Below are 22312 nucleotides of genomic sequence, written 5' to 3' on the forward strand. Positions count from 1 at the left end.
TAGCGGGGGGGGGGGGGGGGGGGGGTGCAGAGCACTTGTTTTAAGAGATGTGACAGAAAGGAATCTATGATCTTTATGAAAAGTTGACCTGATTCAGGTCTAAAAATGAGATTTAGAATAAAATGCGAAGACTCTTGACGGTGAATCAGTTCACTCAAAGAAGAGTCCTACCACTAAAACCCAGGTTAGTGAAAAATGTTTGATGCCATTCGCTTGGGGTTTTTTGTTTTTAATAATGTGGTGGATTCCAGTTTTTTCTAATCCATTCAAATAGACATGAGTTTAAATCTGTGCTACGGACACACGTGAAGGAGTGGCCATTATTTAGGCACTTCTTGGCGAGTAGCCAGGAGCCTTCCACCTTTGCTTATCCAGAATCCAGCACCTCAGCACACAAATGATTATATTGTTATTTTGTTGTACTGACTTTCATCTGCAGCATTTGGAGTTTAAAAATAGTGTTAAGGTCCTAGTAAAAATAAATAATGGCCCTGAGGCCAATTATCGTAGAACCACCAGATAAAATTCTGGACGTGAGATTGCTTGCAGTCTAATGGTACTTGAGGTTGAGAAATAAATGTCTTTACTTTAGAAAATCTCATTTAAGTCAGTTTGTCCACTACAGTTCAAAATTGAGGGTGAATTCAGTTAACTAGCATTTCACCAGCTTTCCCTTGGAGGAAAAGAATCTTGTTCTCAACCCGATCTCTGTTAAGAAAAATCCTATATAAAAAATCCAGTCATTAAGATACATGTGATATGATGGCATCAGATATTCTCTTTGTAGTTGTAACCAAGTGAAACACATTTCTCATTGTGGGTTGGACAGTAATATAGTGTTAAGAGGGTCAGAAGCTGCTGGTTTCTACTGTTTGTTTTCAGTGCCCTTGGGTTTTGTTTTTCCTTTGTTTCAACCCTAAGAAAGGGGCATCAGCTTTGGAAAGTGTGGCCTGTGGAATGGTAGAAGGCAGTGATACAGCAGTAAAGAGAGCCTCCACTTGATGCCTGAAATCCAGCCCACTATTGTTCTGACCCACAGCAATAGTGCAAGTTACCTTCACCAGCATTTGTACATAGCAGGGAATTCTGGTTTTCACCAATTGATAGCATTGTGTGTGTGAGGAGATTCAACCCTACAGACGGCTGCGGGACTCTATATCCATGGCTTCTTTCCATCACAAAACGGGTAGAAACTCATTCACTGCTTCAGGGTTCTAATCTGTGTGTCTTCTAATGGGTCCATTTCTATAAGATACTCTGTAATTTTGATACATGCTGTGTTTTCTTTCAGTGACTAAGTTTAAAAGGCTTGGATTTTGTCCAGCAAGCTGGCCAAACTGCCATCGTACCCCTTTCCTTCAGTATGGTTTAGAGTGCAGCTCAGTCATTAGACTTTCATTGTCTACTCAGTCAATACACATCTTCACTGTTTGAAAGGTGTTACAGCTGTTCAAGAATCTTCATGAACCTGAGGATAATTTCTTGTGAAGTTGAATGCAAATGTACTGTCATTCATAGTGTTTATATAAAAAAAAAAATACCAGGAATCTTCACTTTTGCTACCTTGATATAGCATTGGGCTATCATGTTAACATTGAAATACATCAATTTATTAAAAAATACTTTTATAAGAAATGTTTTGTAGTGCTTTTTGACCTCCAGGAGACTGCAAATGTTATATATTTGTGTTGGGGAGGGGTACTTTTGTTTGATATTTTTTATTTTTATACAGTTTTAAAGGTTACACTCCATTTACAGTTATTACAGAATATTGGCTTTATTCCTTGTGTTGTACAGTAGGTCCTTGTAGTCTGTCTCACGCCCAATAGGGAGATTATTTTTGAAACCCAAGAATCCCATCTGCTCTGCAGAAATATAGTCCGCCCTTCTCCATCATACATTTCTCTTGTGTTTGCATGTACATTTACTCCCATGTATTCCCCTCAAGCTCAGGTCCACGGGCCAAGTCCTTAACTGTCAGAGAGCATAACCACACCTGTTCCCAGGCAGCAGTGCCAGCCCCAGCTTCTGGAGGATGGAGACAAGGCTGGGAAGGGAGAACATGCCCTCTTCTCTCCGCCAGGAGAGCAGGAGAGAGACCTGCAGGGGAATTGCCCCCACTGCTCGTGCACACACACTTCCCATCTAGAAGCATCAAGCAAGCAGGAGCCTGGGTGACTGCGCACCTCGTTTTCTACTAACCTAGTCTGCTTTGCACCTCCAACCTGACCCTTCCCCCGTCTCCATTGGCCTTTTGGTACCTAGCCAAGTAATATTTCCCTCCACAAACTCAAAAGACCTCTCTTGGATTAAGTATTATTAAAAAATAGGGCTTCCCTGGTGGCGCAGTGGTTGAGAGTCCGCCTGCCGATGCAGGGGACGCAGGTTTGTGCCCCGGTCCGGGAAGATCCCACATGCCGCGGAGCGGCTGGGCCCGTGAGCCATGGCCGCTGAGCCTGCGCGTCCGGAGCCTGTGCTGCGCAACGGGAGAGGCCACAGCAGTGAGAGGCCCGCGTACCGTAAAATTAATAATAATAATGGAGGGGCTTCCCTGGTGGCGCAGTGGTTAAGAATCTGCCTGTCAATGTAGTGGACACGGGTTCGAGCCCGGGTTCGAGCCCGGGTCCGGGAAGATCCCACATACCGTGGAACAACTAAGCCCGAGCACCACAGCTACTGAGCCTGTGCTCTAGAGCTCGCAAGCAACAACTATTGAAGCCCGCGTGCCTAGAGCCCGTTCTCCGCAACAAGAGACGCCACCGCAGTGGGAAGCCTGCGCACCGCAATGAAGAGGGATCCCCTCTCACCGCAACTAGAGAAAGCCCGCATGCAGCAGTGAAGATCCAACGCATCCAAAAATAAATAAATTTTAAAAAATTTAAAAAAATAATAATGGAGGTCATTTGTGGTCTGTCAATGCCTGTCCACTCTCTGCTAAGTAGGAATGATCTACAACTCATTTGTTCTCAAGGACAGGAGCCGAAGGGGAATTTTTCCCCTAGTCTACATAGGTTTTTGATAGACTATAACAAGTTGATCACCAACTCAAATCTGGTATAGCAACTGGTTTTACCTGTAGAAAGGATACCAAATACACTGAGGGACAATGGTTTTTTCTTTCCCATTATTATCTGCTCCTGAAGTTCTCCTTATCACCCAGATACGGACCTTGTTCTAAGTGTGCAGAAGTCCACGCTAATAAAGATGAGTGGCTCCATGCTATGCATTCCAAGAGGCAGATTAGAGGCAGGCAGCTGCTTATTTCCTTCTGGATTCTAAACCCAGAGAACTGCTGAGTCCTCTCAAGCTTGTCCCTTTGATCCTTTCCCCCAAAAGGAAAATCCTCCCAAAGAGGATCATACCTTGTTCCTACACTGGGAAGTGTGAAGAGCCCATCTTGTCAAGGCCAAGGGAAAAGCGAAGGTTAAGCGGGGCCTCCTCTCGATCCCAACGCGGTGCGGGAGGCATTCATTTCCAAAGGCTAGATGGGCGCACCTGTGCCCTGCAGCCCTGCCCTCACTGGGAGGGCTTTGTGGACCCAATCAAGAATGTACCACCCCCGGGCTGTTGAGGAGTGGCGTAGAGCCGTCTACATTGATCTCCCTGACCCCGGGACCCCTTCACTCAGGAAGAAGTGCCTGGTTCTACGAAACACTCATGGCCTTCGTGGGCCTCAGTTAGGGGAGCCATTGACCGCCAGGCTGTATCCTTCACACCCCTAACTCCCAGTGATTAGTGGGATTTAGTGCCTGGGCAACCTTCAGGTGCTTCTGAAGCTGCAGCCATGCAGAGGAAGCCACAGGCCTCACCAGGCTGTCCTTATAGCCTTGCAGGCAGGTGGACTCAGGGATAAAGTTACCAAAGTCACTAAGCCAGACTCCACAGGGGGAGGGTGGGAGGCCTGCTCTACTCATTCCACACTGGAAAAGGAATATGCACTGGACAGGGCAGTGAAAAAATTAGACAAGGAAAAGCCATTCGGTCTACCTAGGACCCTCAGTCTTGGTGGCCAGTAATTATCCACCCAAATAGGGACTGGGATTTTCAGATTACAAAACGGAAAAAAGAAAAGCTAAGGGGAGCTAGGGCAGCCAGCTTGGCCCTAATCAAAGATAGAAGAAGACTCCTGTACCTTCCTCTCCCACTGGCGTCAATGAGTGGCCACCACAGAGCTGCCCTCGCAGGCAGCTGACACACCACAGAAGGCCAGTATGCCCACGAATACGAGAAGGTGTCACGTTGAGTCTGGAAAGGCAGTGGGTTTTGTGGACAGGACAAAGGGGAAAGAGAAGTCCTCCTACAGTGCCCCTGCTGTGTGCTCCTTGGGCATTTAATTATCACAACAGCCTATGACGTTATTCCTGCTTTACACCAAAGGAGTTTAGTGGTTAGTAGCCCAAGAACGCACAGACAGCATAAGGAAAACCCATATTTGAACCTAGCCAGCTGCAAGGCTTCTACTCTTTCCACCTAAGTACACTGCTTTCCTGCAGTGGAGAACCCGGGTCCAGTCCAGACCCACTGAATCAGAATCAGCATATTAACAAAACCTCCAGGCAATTCACCTGTACAGTAAGAGTTCAGAAGTACTGCTTTTGCCCATAGGACTCTATTCTGCATGGTTCCAGCCTACTCCGCCCATAGAAATCAGAATTTCCTCGATGAGGTGACTCTGTCAGGCAGCCTGGACTCATGAATGTCTGAAGGACCCGGTAGCTGAACCTTCTCCAAAATTCAATAGAGGTGTGGTAGGATTTTCTGGATTTTTCCTGGGTTTGACCGAATCCATATAAATTATTCAAGGAGTACTCTAATAAATGTGAAAGATAAACTTGAACCCTCTGGGTTTACTTCAAGGAATGGTTACCTAGAAGTCCCTGATCCATGCACTAAGGATTCTGGACCGTAGTTTGAACTGATTATCCACCTTCCTGTGAGAGACCACCAGGGCTACACCCATCACGCGGCCATCCCTGCTGTTTTGCTTTAGATCACCAGAAGTTTCCGTGCCCAAATCCTCATCCCCAGCTACTCTGGGCATGCTCTCATTTGGCCAGCTCTCTCTCTCTCATCCTTACTGGCCCACCTTCCAATGTACCCTCTGGAACTTCCCGTCTGTGACAGGAAAATGCCCAATAGCCTCCACTTTTTCAAATGCTTCTTGACCTCTCTGCTTTATGTGAAACCCAGCCGTCCCCTGTGGTGCTCTCTCCCTCGGGGTATGTGCTCTCGGTCTCCCATGCTTCTTTGCTTCCAAACCTCCGGCTCCACTGAAATCGTGCTACCGAGTGCTACCAGCTGCTGCCTCGTGGCTCTCTTCGGCTCTCCCTCGCCGCCTCTGTCTTCCTCTCCACCTTCTTCCTGTCATCAGTGACTCTGCATTCATGCAGGTGACCCATCCAATACCCTAGCCCAGCGTTTCTCAGCTGAGGCTCTATTGCCATCAGGGTAGGACGATCCTTTGTGCTAGACAGTCCTGCCCATTACAAGACATGTGGCATCTCTACACTCTGTCCACTAATTAGCAGCGTTTTTCCCGCGCCACAGTCGTGGCCACGTTAAGCATCCCCACACATATTGCCCCCAGGAGGTAGGCAGCCCTATCCTGGCTTGAGAACTACCATCACTGTCTCAGGCTCCTGATCTCCTCACTTGCACCAGGCACGCAGACCTTGGACTTGTCATCACCAGTAACGGCGCCTCTGCTAAAATCTTCATTTCAAGTAATCTCTGACCACTAACTTCCCAGCTCCCCTGAGTACCCAACACGCTGAGGCAAGTCTTTGACCTCATTAAGATCCCAAAGCCACTAAATTCAGCACTGGTTTTACTAATATCACTCCCTCCCCCATCTTTCATTTTTCTTCTCACTCAGCCTAAATTCCACGGTCAGTAATTAAACTGTTTCCGTCTCAGGATCCTCCACTTCTGTACCCTTTTCTTGCTTCATCTCATGGCCTGGCCAACCCAGCCCCGTTCAGACCCAGACCTCTCTGTGCCTGACCCGCTGAATGTTGCTAGGGTGAACTCACACGACTGGGCTGACCAGCTTTATCTTAATGTTCCCGTCTCTCAGCACCACACGCGGTTTCTTGCAGGTCCCTTGTAAGCCTGCTTGCTGCTCTCCTGGATGACACTTCAGACTTTATCTCTTCAAACCTCCCACGCGTTCCCCACACGCATTTCAGTTGAGAACTTCACTTTATGCTTCATTGAAAACACAGACAATTTAGGCAGTTGACCTCTGTAATGGAGGAAAATACCCGGTTCTCCCTCCCTTGTGTTTCTCCCTTACTGTCACACAGAACACTTCACTTGGGACACTTCTTCACCAGATGTGTGGGGATTTTCCCTACACCAAGCAATTCTCCGTGACACCAGCTGGTTGGCCTACAACTTAATTCTGACGCTATCTACCTGGAGATGACATCAGATCCCACAGGTTAAGCGCTCAGTCCCACAAGACTGCCCCCCACTTCAGATGCCAATTGCTAGTAGTACGGCCCCAGGTTACCCACAATTTCTGTCCAGCTTGGGTACAAATCGGAGGTTCCCAGGTTTGAGTCTGATTTGCTAGAGAGGCTCACAGAACTCAGGGCAACGCTTCCATTTAACAGTTTATTAAAGGATATGATTTAAAAAATACAAGTGGGGCTTCCCTGGTGGCGCAGTGGTTGAGAGTCAGCCTGCCGATGCAGGCGACACGGGTTCATGCCCCGGTCCGGGAAGATCCCACATGCCGCGGAGCGGCTGGGTCCGGGAGCCATGGCCGCTGAGCCTGCGCGTCCGGAGCCTGTGCTCTGCAAGGCGAGGTCTGAGAGCGTCCTGGGCACAGGAGCCTCTGTCTCCATGGAGTTGGGGTGCATCACCCTCCTGGTCTGCGGATGTGTTCAGCCACCTGGAAACTCTCCAAACCTCATACTACTGGGGTTTTATGGAGGCTTCTTCACGCAGGGATGATCAATTATTAACTCAATTTTCAGCCCTTCTCACCCTTCTAGAGAAGTGGAGGGAAGGGGGTGTGGGGAATCGGAGGGTGGTAAAAATTCCAAGCCTCTAATCGTAGCTTAGTCTTTCTGGAGACCAGGAGCCATCAGGCACCCACCCAGAGTGGCCTCAATAGAACAAAGGTTCCCCTGGTGCTTGTATCACTTAGGAACTTACAAGGAAGCGTTCTAGGAGCTCTGTGCTTGGAATTGGGGCCAAAGACCAAGACATATATTTACTATTATCTCACAGCTTCCAATTTTTCAACCTACATACTCATTGGAGCTCGTACCCGGAGTCACTGTCTGTGTTACAGTGGGAAAACGTCCTTACTATTTTCAAAAGCCAAGCCTTCCTTTGTCACTGGATCCCACCCTCTCTCATCTCTGAAGGACTTGCTCCCACATTATTCCTTCTCTCCTTCAAAACGCCAGCTTCCCTTTCTCCACTGCATCATTCCTGTGAGCATAAGACATGTTCCATGGTTTCTCAGCCACAACCGAAAACCCAAGACAAACCTTCCCTTCACTCCCTCATCCCAAGCAGGGCAACATTTCCCGATTTCACTCCACAACAAAAGTTCATGCACTTTCATGTCCCATTCACTCTTATAAACAACACTTTGGTTTACATATATACGTGTCATACGTCTATACACACACACATATATATGAAAGAATATATAGGATGTATATGTACAGTCTGAAAAATAATAAAACGAACACCTCCTGTACCCACCACCCAACACCCAGACTAAAAAGTAGAACCTGAGAAGGACCTCAGAAGCACCATCTCCCTCCCCAGTCACTTCCTCCTCTCCCCCCCACTGCTATCCCAAACTCTGTGTAGATCATTCCTTTGCTTTTTCTTTTTAATGGTTTTTTAATACCCACATATGCATCCCAAGATAGTATAATTATTTGCTTATACCTATTTCAAAACTTTTTATGAATGGAATCATTTAGTATATATTCCCTTGTGATTTAAAAAATTTCTACATACTGTGGAATTCCCTGGTAGTCCAGTGGTTAGGACTCTGCACTTCCACTGCAGGGGGCCCAGGTTTGGTCCCTGGTTGGGGAACTAAGATCCCGCAAGGTGCATGGCATGGCCAAAAAAAATTAAAAATTAAAAATTCTACATATTTCTTTAATTCATGCATGTTTATGTGTACAGTTATAGTTCATTTTCACTGCTGTATTCTTCTGTACAACTACACCACAGTTTTATTTATATATTCGACTTTTAACGGACATTTGGCCTGTTTCAATTTATGGCTATGAATATCGTAAGGCATACCTTCTGCTGCAGATGGAAGGGTTCTTCTGGGGGTGGAGCTGTGAGGCTGGAGGGAAGATGGGAGGGTTTCCGCTTCTCTGGGAGAGAAGCAGCAAAGTTGGAGGGAATGTACACATCCAACTTTATTAATTTTTAGAAAAAAACAATGTATTCCTCTTACTGCACTTTCATTAAATCAAATCCTATTCAGCCTTCTCTCCATCTGCTAGTCAAACAGAGCTCCACAGGCTATTTTCTTATAATGTCATATAATGAAATTTCAGAGCCTGGGCCTGAAAAGTATTTTTTTCATTACTCAGAGGTGAGTGCTGTTCCCTGCTCCCACACAACCGCTGGGAGGACAATACTCAACATCACAAAAGTGGTTCAAAGAATCTGCTTGACAGGTGAGAATGTAGGGGATCGGCTGCCTCGTGTCGGAGGGGAAGGAGGTGAGCCCGGGAGGAGCCAGGGCTTGCGAAGGTGTGAGTGGGTCCAGCAGAAGGAGACAGTGTTTGAGTCCATCGTCAAGTTCAGCCTGGCCTTAGCCGTTGCAGGAGGCGTGGCAAATTCTGCCTTGTGTAATACAGATGCTGGGCACAGAGGTATCCTATCACCTTTGACCTGTTCTGTGGAGTGCAGGACATTGTTGTAGGAAAAGGGACTCGCTTTCTCATCCCTTGGGTACAGAAACCAGTTATCTTTGTTTACCGCTCTCCAGCACGTAACGTGCCAGTAATCACTGGAAGCAAAGATTTACAGAATGTCGACATCACCCTGCGCATCGTCTTCCAGCCAGTTACTAGCCACTTCCCAGAATCTTCACCAGCATCAGAGAAGACTCTGATGAGCTCATGCTGCCGTCCATCACTACAGAGATCCTCAGATCCGTGGTGGCTCACTTTGATGCTGGAGAACTTATCACCAGAGAGAGCTGGTCTCCAGACAGGTGAGCAATGACCTCATGGCGCGAGCAGCCACCTTTAGGCTCATCCTGGATGACATAACCCTTGACACATCTGACCTTCGGAAGGGAGTTCCCAGAAGTGGTGGAAGCCAAATAGATGGCTCAGCAGGAAGCAGAGGAGCCAGATTTGTGATGGAAAAGGCTGAGCCTCAGAAGCAGCAGCCGTCATCTCTGCGGAGGGCGATTTCAAGGCAGCAGAGCTGATAGCCAACTCACTTGCCCCTGCAGGCGACCGCCTAATTGAGCTGCGCAAGTTGGAGGCCTCGGAGGACATCACGTACCAGCCCGCCGGGCAGTTGGTGCTCTTCCAGCTGCCCCAGTGAGGCCCACACCTCCTGGGGCCATCTGGACCACAGCCCTGATGATTCTCAACATCACCTTCCCTCTTTCACCCCAGAAATCACTGTGAAACTTCATGATTGGAGTAAAGTGAAGGAAATAAAAGTAAAATCGCTTCAGATCTCTAACTACTCTATCAAAGAAAAAAAAAAAAGGAACCTGCTTTTTGGTTCAAAACTTTTAACGGAATGTGTCCTGTTCTCCCATGTAAAGTGGACACATGTGACTCTTCATCGCTCTTGGCAACTCAGAGCAGCAGGGTCTTGTTCGACTCCTATGACTTTAGAAATTGTTGCCACATCCTGTGAAAATAACCACCATGTGAAAATAACCTCCAAAGAAACCAATATGTGGTTGCTTGTCTCAATTCACTGACTTAATTATAATGTTATAATAAATTGTCTCAGTATTCCTAAAAGTTATAGATACTTGAAAAAAACTTCTCTTACAGATCAGAAGAGGATCATGGCACTTTTCTCTTACATGCGTCATGGAAAAATCAAAGCCCCTGCTAGATATATTATAATATTTAACAAATCATCTGAAAGTCCTTGTATCATCTTGTCAACACTGGGTAATCAAAATTGTTTTCCAAGGTAGCTGTAACACTCTCCAATCCCACCAGCAGAAGATTTTCGTTCCCATTACTCCACACCCTTGCCTAGACTTGATATTGACTAACTCCTTAATGTTTGCCAGTCCGGTAGGCATAAATTGGCATCTAGCTGCACATCTAATTTGCATTTTCCTGGCTATTAATAAGAGTAAGAATCTTTCTATGTTTCTGGGCCTTTTTTTTTCTGTGAAATGTCTGTCCTATCTTTAGCCTGTTTTTCTGTTAGGTTATTTATCTTTTTCTTACAGATTTGTAGAAAATAGTTACACATTCTGCCTACTCTTCTTTGACAATTCTTTGTGTTACAAATATTTTCTCCCAGTTTGTTATTTGTCTTTTCACTGTCTTTAAAGTGTGTTTCTTGTTTGTTTGTTTGGTTGGTTGGTTGTTTTGGGCCATGCCGTGGCAGTGGAAGCATGGAGTATCAACCACTAGACCACCAGGGAAGTCCTAAAGTATGTTTTGATAAACAAGTTCGTTTTAAAGTAGTCAGTAGTATCAGTATTTTTCTCTTTGGTAAATATTTTTTAATCCTAAGAAATCCCTCTCTCCACCTGAATTGGAAAGATATTCTCCTACGTTTCTTCTCAATATTTCAATCTTTGCTTTTTGTATTTAAGAATTTAATCCAACCAGAATTGATTTTGTGGTGTGTGTGTGTGTGTGTGTGTGTGTGAGAGAGAGTTATCTATTTCTTTTTTTCTGTATAGGTAACTATTTGCCCTGACACAATACGTTGAATAGTCTACCCTTTACCCACTGACCTACAAGTTCCATTTCCATTAATCAAGTTTCCACATATATGTGAATCTGTTTCTGGGCTCTCTAGTTCCATTGGTCTATTTACTGTCTCCAGATCAATGATACACTGTCTTAATTACTAAGGCTTTATAATAACTCTCAATATGTGGTAAAGTAAGCTTCCCCATCTTCTTCGAGAAGTTATTTGGTTATTCTTGACCCTTTACTCTTCCATGTATATCTTGGAATCAACTTCTCAATTTACATACCCACACACAAATCCTATTGAAATTGCATTGAATTAATTTATCAATTTGTAAAGAACCAATATCTTTATGATATTGTCTTTATCCAAAAACATGATCCATCACTCCATGTATACTGACCTTCAGTGTCCTTCAATAAAGTTTTATAATTTTCTCCATAAAGTGCTCTCATGTATTTTGTTAGCTATATCCCTATGTTCCTTATATCTTTTTCTTGCTAGTGTAAATGATATCTTTTATTTCTTAATTATATTTTTCGGACTCATTGTTCCTCATATGTAAAAATGCCATTGACTTTTTCATTTTTTTAGAAAAATGATAGATGTTATTTTTTTAAACAGATTTGAATTAATAGAAAAATTGATCAGAACAAAGAGTTCTCATATACCGCCTCTCACACGCACACTTTCCCCTACCATTAACATCTTACGTTACTGTGGCACATTTATGAATTGATGAACCAGTTAATACATTATTATTAACTAAAGTCCATTTATATTAGGGCTCACTCTTGTGCTATTATACAGTTCTATGGGTTTTACCAAATGCATAGTGTCACATATCCACCATTGAAGCATCACACAGAATAATTTTACTGCCTCAAAAGACTCATGTGAAAAAAACAAAAGACCCATGTGCTCCACTTATTATTTTTCCCACCCCCCTAATCCCTAAACCACTGGTGTTTTTACTGTTTCTCTATTTTTGTCTTTCCCAGAATGTCATGCAGTTGGAATTGTACAATATGTAGTCTTTTCAGACTTGGCTTCTTTCACTTAGCAATATGTATTTAAGGTTCCTCCATGTCTTATCATGGCTTGATACCTCTTTTTTTTTTTCTGAATAATAGTCACTGTATGGATGTACCATAGTTTGTTTTTCCATTCACCTACTGAAAAACATCTTGGTGGCTTACAAGTTTTGGCAATTATAAATAAAACTACTATAAACATTCACGTGCAGGTTTTCGTGTGGACTTAAGTTTTCAAATCCTTTGGGTTCATACCAAGATACGTGATTGCTGGATTATATGTTTAGCTCTGTAAGAAATTGCCAAGCTCTCCAAAGTGGCTGTACCATTTTGCATTCCCACCAGCAATAAGTGAGAGTTCCTGTTGCTCCACATCCTCGTAAGTGCTTGGCATTGTCAGTATTTTGGATTTTGACCATTCAAAGAGATGTACAGTGGTATCTCACTATTTTAATTTGCAATTCCCTAATGACATAGGATGCTGAACATCTCTTTAATGCTTATTTGCCATCTGGATATCTTGTTTGATGAGGTAACTGTTCAGATCTTTGCTCACTTTTTAATTGGGCTATTTGTTTTCTTATTGTTGAGTTTTAAGAGTTCTTTGTATATTTTAAATAATAGTCCTTCAGCAGATATTTGTTTTGCAAATATTTTCTCCTACCTGTGACTGCAGTTGTTTTTTATAGGTAAAGTTTTTTCCAGCAATTTTGCAAAACTCTCTTGTTAGTTTTAATTATATATTTGAGATTCTTTGGAGTTTTTTACATAGTCAACTATATCATCTGCAAATCATGATAGTTCTGTTTCTTCCTTTCAAACCCATATAATTTTAATGTTGTCTGTTATTTATTTATCTCTATGCCTTTGGTTAAGACCTCCCATGCAATGTTTCCTTGATCTTAAATAAAAGTTTTTGGCCTTTCAAGTTTTTGTCAAGTTTTGCTTCATGTACTTTGAAGCTCTATTATTGGGTGCCTAGACATTTAGAATTATGTTCTTAATGAATTGACCCCTTTATTATTATGAAAATCTCCTTCTTTATCCCTGGTTATATTCCTTGCTCTGAAGTCTACTTTGGTATTAATATAACCACTCTTTCTTATGATGTTTTTTATCTTTTTCCATCCTTTTATATTTTCAATCTGTATATCATTATATTTAAAGTGGGTGTTTTTTTTAAACCTACAGCATATAATTGAATCTTGCATTTTTATCCCAGTGTGACAATCTCTTAGATTGGAGCTCTTGGACTTTTGCGTGGAATGCAGTTATCAATATGGTTCCGTCTAAATCTACCACTTAGCTTTTTTTTTTTTTTTTACCATTTGTCCTGTGTTTTGTTTCTTTATTCCTTTTTCCTGACTTCTTTTGGATTTATTTAGCACAGTTTAGTATTCCATTTTGTCTACTTTATTAGCAATCTGTCTTCGGGGTTTTTTTAAAATTATTTTTCTAGGGCGGTTTTAGGTTCATATGTCTTTGGGTTTTGTTTTGTTCTGTCTCTAGTGGTTGCTCATGGTTCACAACTTGCATCATTACCTCATCACTGTCTACACTCAACTAGTATTATCCCACTTCACATATATTGTTAGAACCTTAAAACAGTATACTTCAAGTTTTTCTCTCCCGTTCTCTGTGCTAGTTTTCATACATTTTAGTTCTATGTATGTTATAAACCACACAATACTTTGTCATTGTTTTTGCTTTAAAATGGTTACCTTTTAAAGAAACTTTTAAATGACAAAAAATATTTTAAATCTACCCACATATTTACCATTTCCAGTGTTCTTTGTATAGATCCAAGTTTTCATCTGGCATCATTTTCCTTTCACATGAAGAATTCCTTTAATGTTTCCTGTGATACAGTGGTTTTCTTGTAGTTTTCAAAAATTTCAAAAATTTTACTCATTATGTCTTCAACTACTTTTTCTGCAGTGCTTCCCCTCACCTCACCCTTTCTCTTCTCCTTCTGAAACTCCAATTACACATATGTTAGAATGCTTTGATATTGTCACACGGCCAAATGCTCTGATCTTTTTCCTAGTCTTTTTTTCTCTGTGTGCTTTACTGCAAATAGTTTCTATTCTATTACTATGTGTTGATGTTGATTGATATTTTCTTCTGCAGTGCTTAATCTGCTATAAATCCCAATAAGTGAAATTTTTATTTAGTATATTATATGTTTTAGTCTCCAGAAATCTTCCATCTCTCCTCATTCTGTTCACGTTTTCCTTTAAATCCTTGAGCATATTTATAATAATTATATTAAAGTTCTTATTTGCTAATTCTATCATAGCTTTCATTTCTGGTTTGTTTGTTTTTAAATTCTGTCTGTTTTTATTGACTGATTTTTCTTTTGGTTGTGGGTCACATTCTTCTGCTTATTGGTATACATAATATTTTTTGATTGAATGTTCTATGTTTCAAATGTTACATTGCTGAGTGTCTGTATTTTAAAGGATGTTGAGGGGTTTTTTTCTGGCTGGCAATTAAATAACTTGCAGATCAGTTTGATCTTTCCGAGGCTTGTTTGTAAGCTTTTATGGCTGGTTCGTAGTAGCCCATGCTCTAGGGGTGGCTTAGCCCTCCTATTAAGGTGTGACTCTTCGGGTCTCACTATGGAGTACCCCAGATGATTAACAAGACCTTTCGAGTCTGACTGGTCAGACTCTGTCCTGTGGAGCTCTGGGAATTGTTTAGCTTAAAGCTTCCAGGTCATTCTTTGCCCAGATTCATGGAGTTTCACCCACTTCTTTGTCACTTAGTATCAAGCAAAGTCTCAAGGTGACCCCTATGGAGAATGCTGGATCTCTTTTCTCTACGTAACTATATCCTCTCTAGAACTCTGTCCCACAACTTGCAGCATCTTCTGCCTTCCTGAACTCTGAACCCTATCTTCTCAACTCAGTGACTCGTGCTCTGCTTGGGAACCCCCTCCCTACACTGTGGTCCAGAAGGTGCCTACAGGCAGAAAGCCAAGGCAGTTGTGAGGTTCACCTCACTTACTTCCTTTACCACCTTCAGGGATCACAGTCTTGCACTGCCTGTGTCCAATGTCTGAAAATAGTTGTTCCACGTCTCACATTTGATTTTTTAGTTGCTTACAGCAGGAGAGCAAGTTGGAACCCTATTAGTCCATAATGGCCAGAATCAGAAGTCTCTTTTAATTTCTTAATGTGGTGAATTACATTAATTGATTTTCTAAATAATTGATTTTAAACTTTGCATTCCTTGCACATCTGGCCTAAACCCAACTTCCAACTTGGTCATTATATCTTCTTAATGTATTGCTGGATTTAGGATAGATAGACAGGAGCACAGACAGGTAGGTAAGTATATATATAGATAAGTAGATAGATAGGTATTCTAAGTTCTGAGTGAAATTGTCATATAATTTTCCTTTCTTGAAATGTCCTTGTCTGATTTTGGATTCAAGCTTGTGCTGGCCTTATAAAATGAATTAGGAAAAGTTTCTTCTGTTCTCTAGAAAAGTCTGTGTATGAGCAGAATGGTAAATTCCTTAAATGTTTTGTAGAACTAGGCTGTTAAGCTGACTGGACCTGATGATTTTTTCATGGGAATATTTTTAAATATTGATTCAATTTCATTAATAATTACAAGATTATTCAAATATTCAATTGTTTCTCAAGTCTATCTTTTGTCAGTTATACTTTTGTAAGAATTTATCCATTTTATCTATTTTTTCAAACATAGTGCATAAAATTGTTCATAATATTCTTTTGTTGCCATTTGAATTTCTTCTAGATATATAGTTATGTCCTCTATTTTATTATTAATATTTTTTCCTTTTTCTCTCTCTCCCCTCCCCGACCCTTCTCTTTCAGTACTGCCAGTTTGGTTTTTCCGTTTTACAAGTTTTTTTTTTATTTATTTCAAAAGATTAACTTTGCGGTTTATTTGTACTCTCTTGTATGACTATATTGTCTGTCATTAATTTCTGCTTTTGTTTTTTTAATGCTCCTTCTTTCTCTTTATTTTTTGGTTTATTATGCTATTCTTTGTTTTTCATGAATTCTCAGCTACTTTCAGAATTCACAATCTTGTTGTCTAATTTAAATCATATATTTTCCTCAAAATATTGTGTTCCTCAGGTTCTGTTACATAATATTGGTGATATCATCTAGTTCAGAATAGTTTCTAGTCTTCAATATTACTTATTCTTTTTTTAAAAACATCTTTATTGGAGTATAATTGCTTTACAACAGTGTGTTAGTTTCTGCTGTATAACAACGTGAATCAGCTATACATATATCCCCATATCTCCTCCCTCTTATGTCTCCCTCCCACCCTCCCTATCCCATCCCTCTAGGTGCTCACAAAGCACGGAGCTGATCTCCCTGTGCTATGCAGCTGCTTCCCACTAGCTAGCTATTTTACGTTTGGTAATGTACAATATTATTTATTCTTTAACCCACAAGTTTTTTTTAGAATTATGTGCATTTATTTTCAAACTCATGAGAATTTTCTAATTATCTTTTATTGGTTTTCCATTTAATTGCATTGTAGTCCAAAAATGTTGACTGTATACTAATTCTTTGAAAGTTGTTAAGGTTTAATAGCCTACTGCATGATCAATTTTTTTCTTCCAGTTTTATAGAGGTATAATTGACATACAGCGTTGTATAAGTTTAAGATGTTCAGCATAATGATTAGACTTACATACAACATGAAAAGTTTATCACAATAAGTTTAATGAACATCCATCATCTCATATAGATACAAAATTAAAGAAATAGAAAATAATTTTGTGTGTGGTGAGAACTCAGAATTTATACTCAACATTCATATAAAACATACAGCAGTGTTTATATTCACCATGTTGTACATTATGTCCCTAGTACTCATTTATCTTATAACTGGAAGTTGGTACCTTTTGACTGTCTTCATCCAATTCCCTGTTCCTCCACCCCCTGCCTCTAGTAACCACGAATATGATCTCTTTTTCTATGAGTTTAATTATTTACTTATTTTTTTAATGACATACTATTTGCATATAACACATCCTCCCATATAATTTTTATTTATTTATTTTTCAACATTTTATTTATTTATTTTTGTTTATAAATTTATTTATTTTTTGGCTGCATTGGGTCTTCATTGTTGTGCAAGGTCTTTTTCTAGTTGCGGCGAGCGGGGGCTACTCTTCATTGCGGTGTGCGGGCTTCTCATTGTGGTGGTTTCTCTTGTTGCGGAGCATGGGCTCTAGGCATGCAGGCTTCAGTAGTTGTGGCATGCAGGCTCAGTAGTTGTGGCTCACGGGCTCTCGAGCACAGGCTCAGTAGTTGTGGCTCATGGGCTTAGTTGCTCTGCGACATGTGGGATCTTCCCAGACCAGGGCTTGAACCCATGTCCCTTGCATTGACAGCAGGATTCTTAACCACTGTGTCACCAGGGCAGTCCCATATGAGCTTATTTGTTTTTGAAGCATAATTGATTTACAACACTGTAGGAACTCCTGGTACATGACCTAGTGATTCAATACTTCTATACATTTCAAAATGATCACTACAATAAGTCTAGTTACGATACCACCATACAAATATATTACAGGGTTATCAACTATATTCCCTGCATTGTACATTTCATACCTGTGACTCATTTATTTTGCAACTTGAAATTTGTACCTCCTAATCTCCCTCACCTATTTCTTTCATTCCCCATCCCCCTCCCCTCTAGCAACCACCTGTTTTCTCTCTGTATCTAACTTTGTTTCTGTTTTGTTATGTTTGTTCATTTGTTTTATTTTTTAGATTCCACATATTGGTGAAATCATACAGTATTTGTCTTTCTCTGTCTGACTTATTTCACTTAACATAGTACCCTCTAGGTCTATCCATGTTGTCACAAATGGCAATATTTTATCCTTTTCTATGGCAGAGTAATATTTCAGTGTGTGTGTGTGTGTGTGTGTGTGTGTGTGTGTGTGTGTGTGTGTGTATCACATTTTCTTTTTCCAGTTTTCTATGGATGGAAGCTTGGGTTGCTTCCATTTCTTGACTATTGTAAATAATGCTGCAATGAACATAGAGGTGTGCATATCTTTTCTAGTTAGTGTTTTTGTTTTCTTCAGATAGATACCCAGGAGTGGAATTGTTGTATCATATGGTAGTTGTCTTTTCAATTTTTAGAGGAACCTCCATGTTGTTTTCCATAGTGGCTGCACCAATTTACATTCAGTACACAAGTGTTCCCTTTTCTCCACATCTTCGCCAACACTTGCCATTTGTTGTCTTTTTGATAACAGCCATTCTTACAGGTGTGAGGTGATATCTCATTATGGTTTTGATTTGCATTTCCCTGATGATTAGTGAAGTTGAGCATCTTTTCATGTGCCTTTTGGCCAACTGTATGTATTCTTTGGAAAAATATCTATTCAGGTCCTCTGCCCATTTTTTAATTGGGTTATTTGTTTTGGTTTTGTGTGTGTGTGTGTGGAGTTGTATGAGTTCTTTGTATATTTTGGATATTAACCACTTATCAGATACATTATTTGCAAATAACTTCTCCCATTCAGTAGTGGCCTTTTCGTTTTGTGAATAGTTTCCTTCACTGTGGAAAAGCTTTTTCATTTTATGTAGTCCCTTTTATTATTTTTTCTTTTGTTTTCCTTAGTTGAAAAGAAATATTCAAAAAATATTACTAAGATTGATATCAAAGAGAGTACTGCTAATGTTTTCTTCAAGAAGTTTTATGGTTTCAGATTTTACCTTTAAGTTGTTAATCCATTTAGAATTTATTTCTGTGCTTGGTATAAGAGAGTAGTCCAGTTTGATTCATTTGCATATAACTGTCCAGTGTTCTGAACACCATCTATTGAAGAGGCTGTCTTTTCCCCATTGTATATTCTTGCCTCCTTTGTCATAGAATAATTGCCCATATTAGTGTGGGTTTATTTCTGAGCTCTCTGTGCTGGCTGTAGTGTCTCCATACAAATTTTAGAATTATTTGTTCTAGACTTGTGAAAAATATCATTAGAATTTTGATAGGGATTGTGCTGAATCTGAAGATTGCCTTGGGTAGTATGGTCATTTTAACAATATTAATTCTTCCAATCCATTAACACAGTACATCTTTCCATCTGTTTGTGTTGTCTTCGATTTTTTTCATCAGTGTCTTATAAAAATCTTTTAGCTCCTTAGTTACATTTCTTTCTAGGTATTTTATTCTTTTTGATGCAGTTGTAAGTAGGATTGTTTCCTTAATTTCTTTTTCTGGTAGTTTGTTGTTAGTGTAAAGAAATGCAACAGATTTCAGTATATTAATTTTGTATCCTGCAATTTTAACAAATTCATTGATGAGCTCTAGTAGTTTTCTGGTGATATCTTGAGGATTTTCTATGTATAGTGTCATATCATCTGCAACAAGTGACAGTTTTACTTCTTCCTTTCCAGTTTGGATTCCTTTTATTTATTTCTCTTATCTGATCACTGTGGCAAGTACTTCTAATAATCTGTTAAATAAAAGTTGTGAGAGTGGGCACCATTGCCTTTTTCCTGATCTTAGAGAAAATGCTTTCAACTTTTCACCATTGAGTATGATGTTAGCTGTGGGCTTATCATATATGCCCTTTATCATGTTGGCGTATGTTTCCTCTCTACCCACTTCATGGAGAGTTTTTATAATGAATGGATGTTGAATGCTGTCAAAAGCTTTTTCTGCATCTATTGTGGTGATCATATAATATTTTTTCTTCAGTTTATTAATGTGATATATCACACTGATTGATTTGCAGATATTGCAGCCCTGGGATAAATCTCACTTGATCATGGCATATGATCCTTTTAATGTATTGTAATTCAGTTTGCTAATATTTTGTTCAGAATTTTTGCATGTATGTTTATCAGTGATACTGGCCTGTAATTTTCTCTTTCTGTGGTATCTCCATCTGCTTTTGATATCAGGGAGATGCTGGCCTTGTAGAATGGGTTCAGAAACATTTCTTTCTCTGCAATTTTTTGGGAACAGTTTGAAGGAATGGGCATTAACTCTTCTCTAAATGGTAGAAAATACTGGTAAAGCCATCTGGTCCTGGACTTTTATTTAGGGGGGAATTTTTTTATTACCATTTCAATTACTGGTAATTGCTTTGTTCATATAATCTGTTTCTTCATGGTTCAGTCTTGGGAGATTATACATTTCTAGGGATTTGCCCATTTCTTCTAGGTTGCTCATTTTATTGGCATATAATTGTTAATATTAATCTCTTATGATCCTTTGTATTTCTGGCAGTTGTAAATTCTCCTCTTTCATTTCTGATTTTATTGACTTGGGTCCTCTTTCTTTTTTCTTGATGAGTTTGGTTAAATGTTTATCAATTTTGTTTATGCTTTCGAAGAGCCAGCTCTTAATTTCATTAATTTTTTTCTATTATTTTTTGTCTCTATTTCATTAATTTCTCTTCTGATCTTTGTTTCTATTCTTCTATTAATTTGGGGTTTTGTTTGTTCTTCTTTTTTTAGTTCCTTTTGGCATAAGTTTAGTTTGTTTATTTGAGATTTTTCTTGTTTCTTGACTAGGCTTGTATCTTTATAAACTTCCCTCTTAGAACTGCTTTTTCTACATCCCATAGATTTTGGATCACTGTGTTTTCATTTTCATTTGTTTCCAGGTATTTTTTTATTTCCTCTTTGATTTTTTCTGCGACCCATTGGTTGTTTAGTAGCATATTGTGTAGCCTCTTCATGTTTGTGTTTTTTGCAGTTGTTTTTTTTTTCTTGTAGTTGATTTCTAATCTCATAGCACTGTGGTCAGAAAAGATGCTTGATTTGATTTCAGTGTTCTTAAATTTACAAAGACTTATTTTGTGGACTAGCATGTGATCCTGGAGAATGTTCCATGTGCACTTAAAAATAATGTGTATTCTGCCCACTTTTGGATGAAATGCTTTATATATAGCTATTAAATCCAGCTGGTATAATGTGTCATTTAAGGCCAGTGTTTTCTTACTGATTTTCTGTCTGGATTGTCTGTCCATTAATGTAAGTAGGGTGTTAAAGTCCCCTACTATTATTGTATTACTGTCAATTTTTCCTTTTATGTTTGTTAATATTTGCTTTATGAATTTAGGTATGCCTGTATTGGGTGCATATATATTTGCAACAGTTATATTTTCTTGAATTGATTCCTTAATCATTATGTAATATCCGTCTTTGTCTCTTGTTACAGTCTTTGCTTTAAAGTCTATTTTGTCTGATATAAGTATTACTACCCAGTTTTCTTTTGATTTCCATTTTCATGAAATATCTTTTTCTATCATCTCACTGTCAGTCTGTATGTGTCTTTAGGTCTGATGTGTCTTTTGTAGGCAGCATATATATGGGTCTTGTTTTTGTAACCATTCAGCCACTCTATGTCTTTTGATTGGAGTATTAAGTCCATTTACATTTAAAGTAATTACTGATTGTTATGTATTTATTGTCATTTTGTTAATTGTTTTTGTAGTTCTTTTTTGTTCCTCTCCTTTCTTCTCTTGTGATTTGATGACTATCTTTAGTGTTATGTTTCAATTCTTTTCTCTTTTTTGTGTGTGTATCTATTACAGATTTTTTGGTTTGTTGTTATCATAATATATATATGTATCATAATATGTAGATGATTACTTGATATCTGATTATTCTAAGTTGCTGATTTCTTAAGTTCAACAACCCTGCAATTTTCCTCCCCCTCCACGTTTATTGTTTTTGACATCATATTTTACATCTTTTTGTTTTGTTTATGTATGTCTTAACTACTTATTGCAGATATAGATGATTTTGCTTCTTTTGTCTTTTAACTTTCCTACTAGGAAGGTTACATATATGGTTGATTTACTACCTTTACTGTGTATTTGCCTATACCAATAAGATTTTTCCTTTTGCAATTTCATGTTTTTAGTTGTGGGATCAGTTTTTCTTAAGTGTTCCATGAGTGTTTATTCACCAGTTATTGGGCACATTTTTCTCTACATGTTGATGAGGTCAAGTTTGTTAATTTTGCTGTTCAAATCTGCTATACCCTTGCTGAATTTTTTTTCATCTACTTGATTAATTATAAAATCCCTTACTAAGATGATGCTTTTCTCAAATTTTCCTCATATATCTGCTAGATTTTGTTTTATATATTTTGAAACAGTATTATTAAGTACATGCATATTTAGAATGTTATCGCTTTCTGGTTGAAATAAAAAACCTTTTGTCAATATATAGGGACCCTCCTTATTTCTAAAAAAAATCTTCTTTTTCTTAAAGTCTACTTTATCAAATATATAGATACACCAGCCTTCTTTTTTTTTTTTACATGAATGTTTTCATGAAAATACTATTTGTTTTCATTAAATACTTTTGTTTTCATGACAATACTATTCG

At 39.5% G+C, this 22312-nt stretch overlaps 1 pseudogene; it reads left to right on the forward strand.

Moving 5' to 3' along the window:
• Window positions 1-8527: 8527 nt before the first annotated feature.
• Window positions 8528-9555, forward strand: LOC132431035 (prohibitin 1 pseudogene; annotated as a pseudogene).
• Window positions 9556-22312: the final 12757 nt, after the last annotated feature.

The sequence above is a fragment of the Delphinus delphis genome, chromosome 1, assembly GCF_949987515.2.
Source record: "Delphinus delphis chromosome 1, mDelDel1.2, whole genome shotgun sequence".
NCBI classification, from domain to species: domain Eukaryota; kingdom Metazoa; phylum Chordata; class Mammalia; order Artiodactyla; family Delphinidae; genus Delphinus; species Delphinus delphis.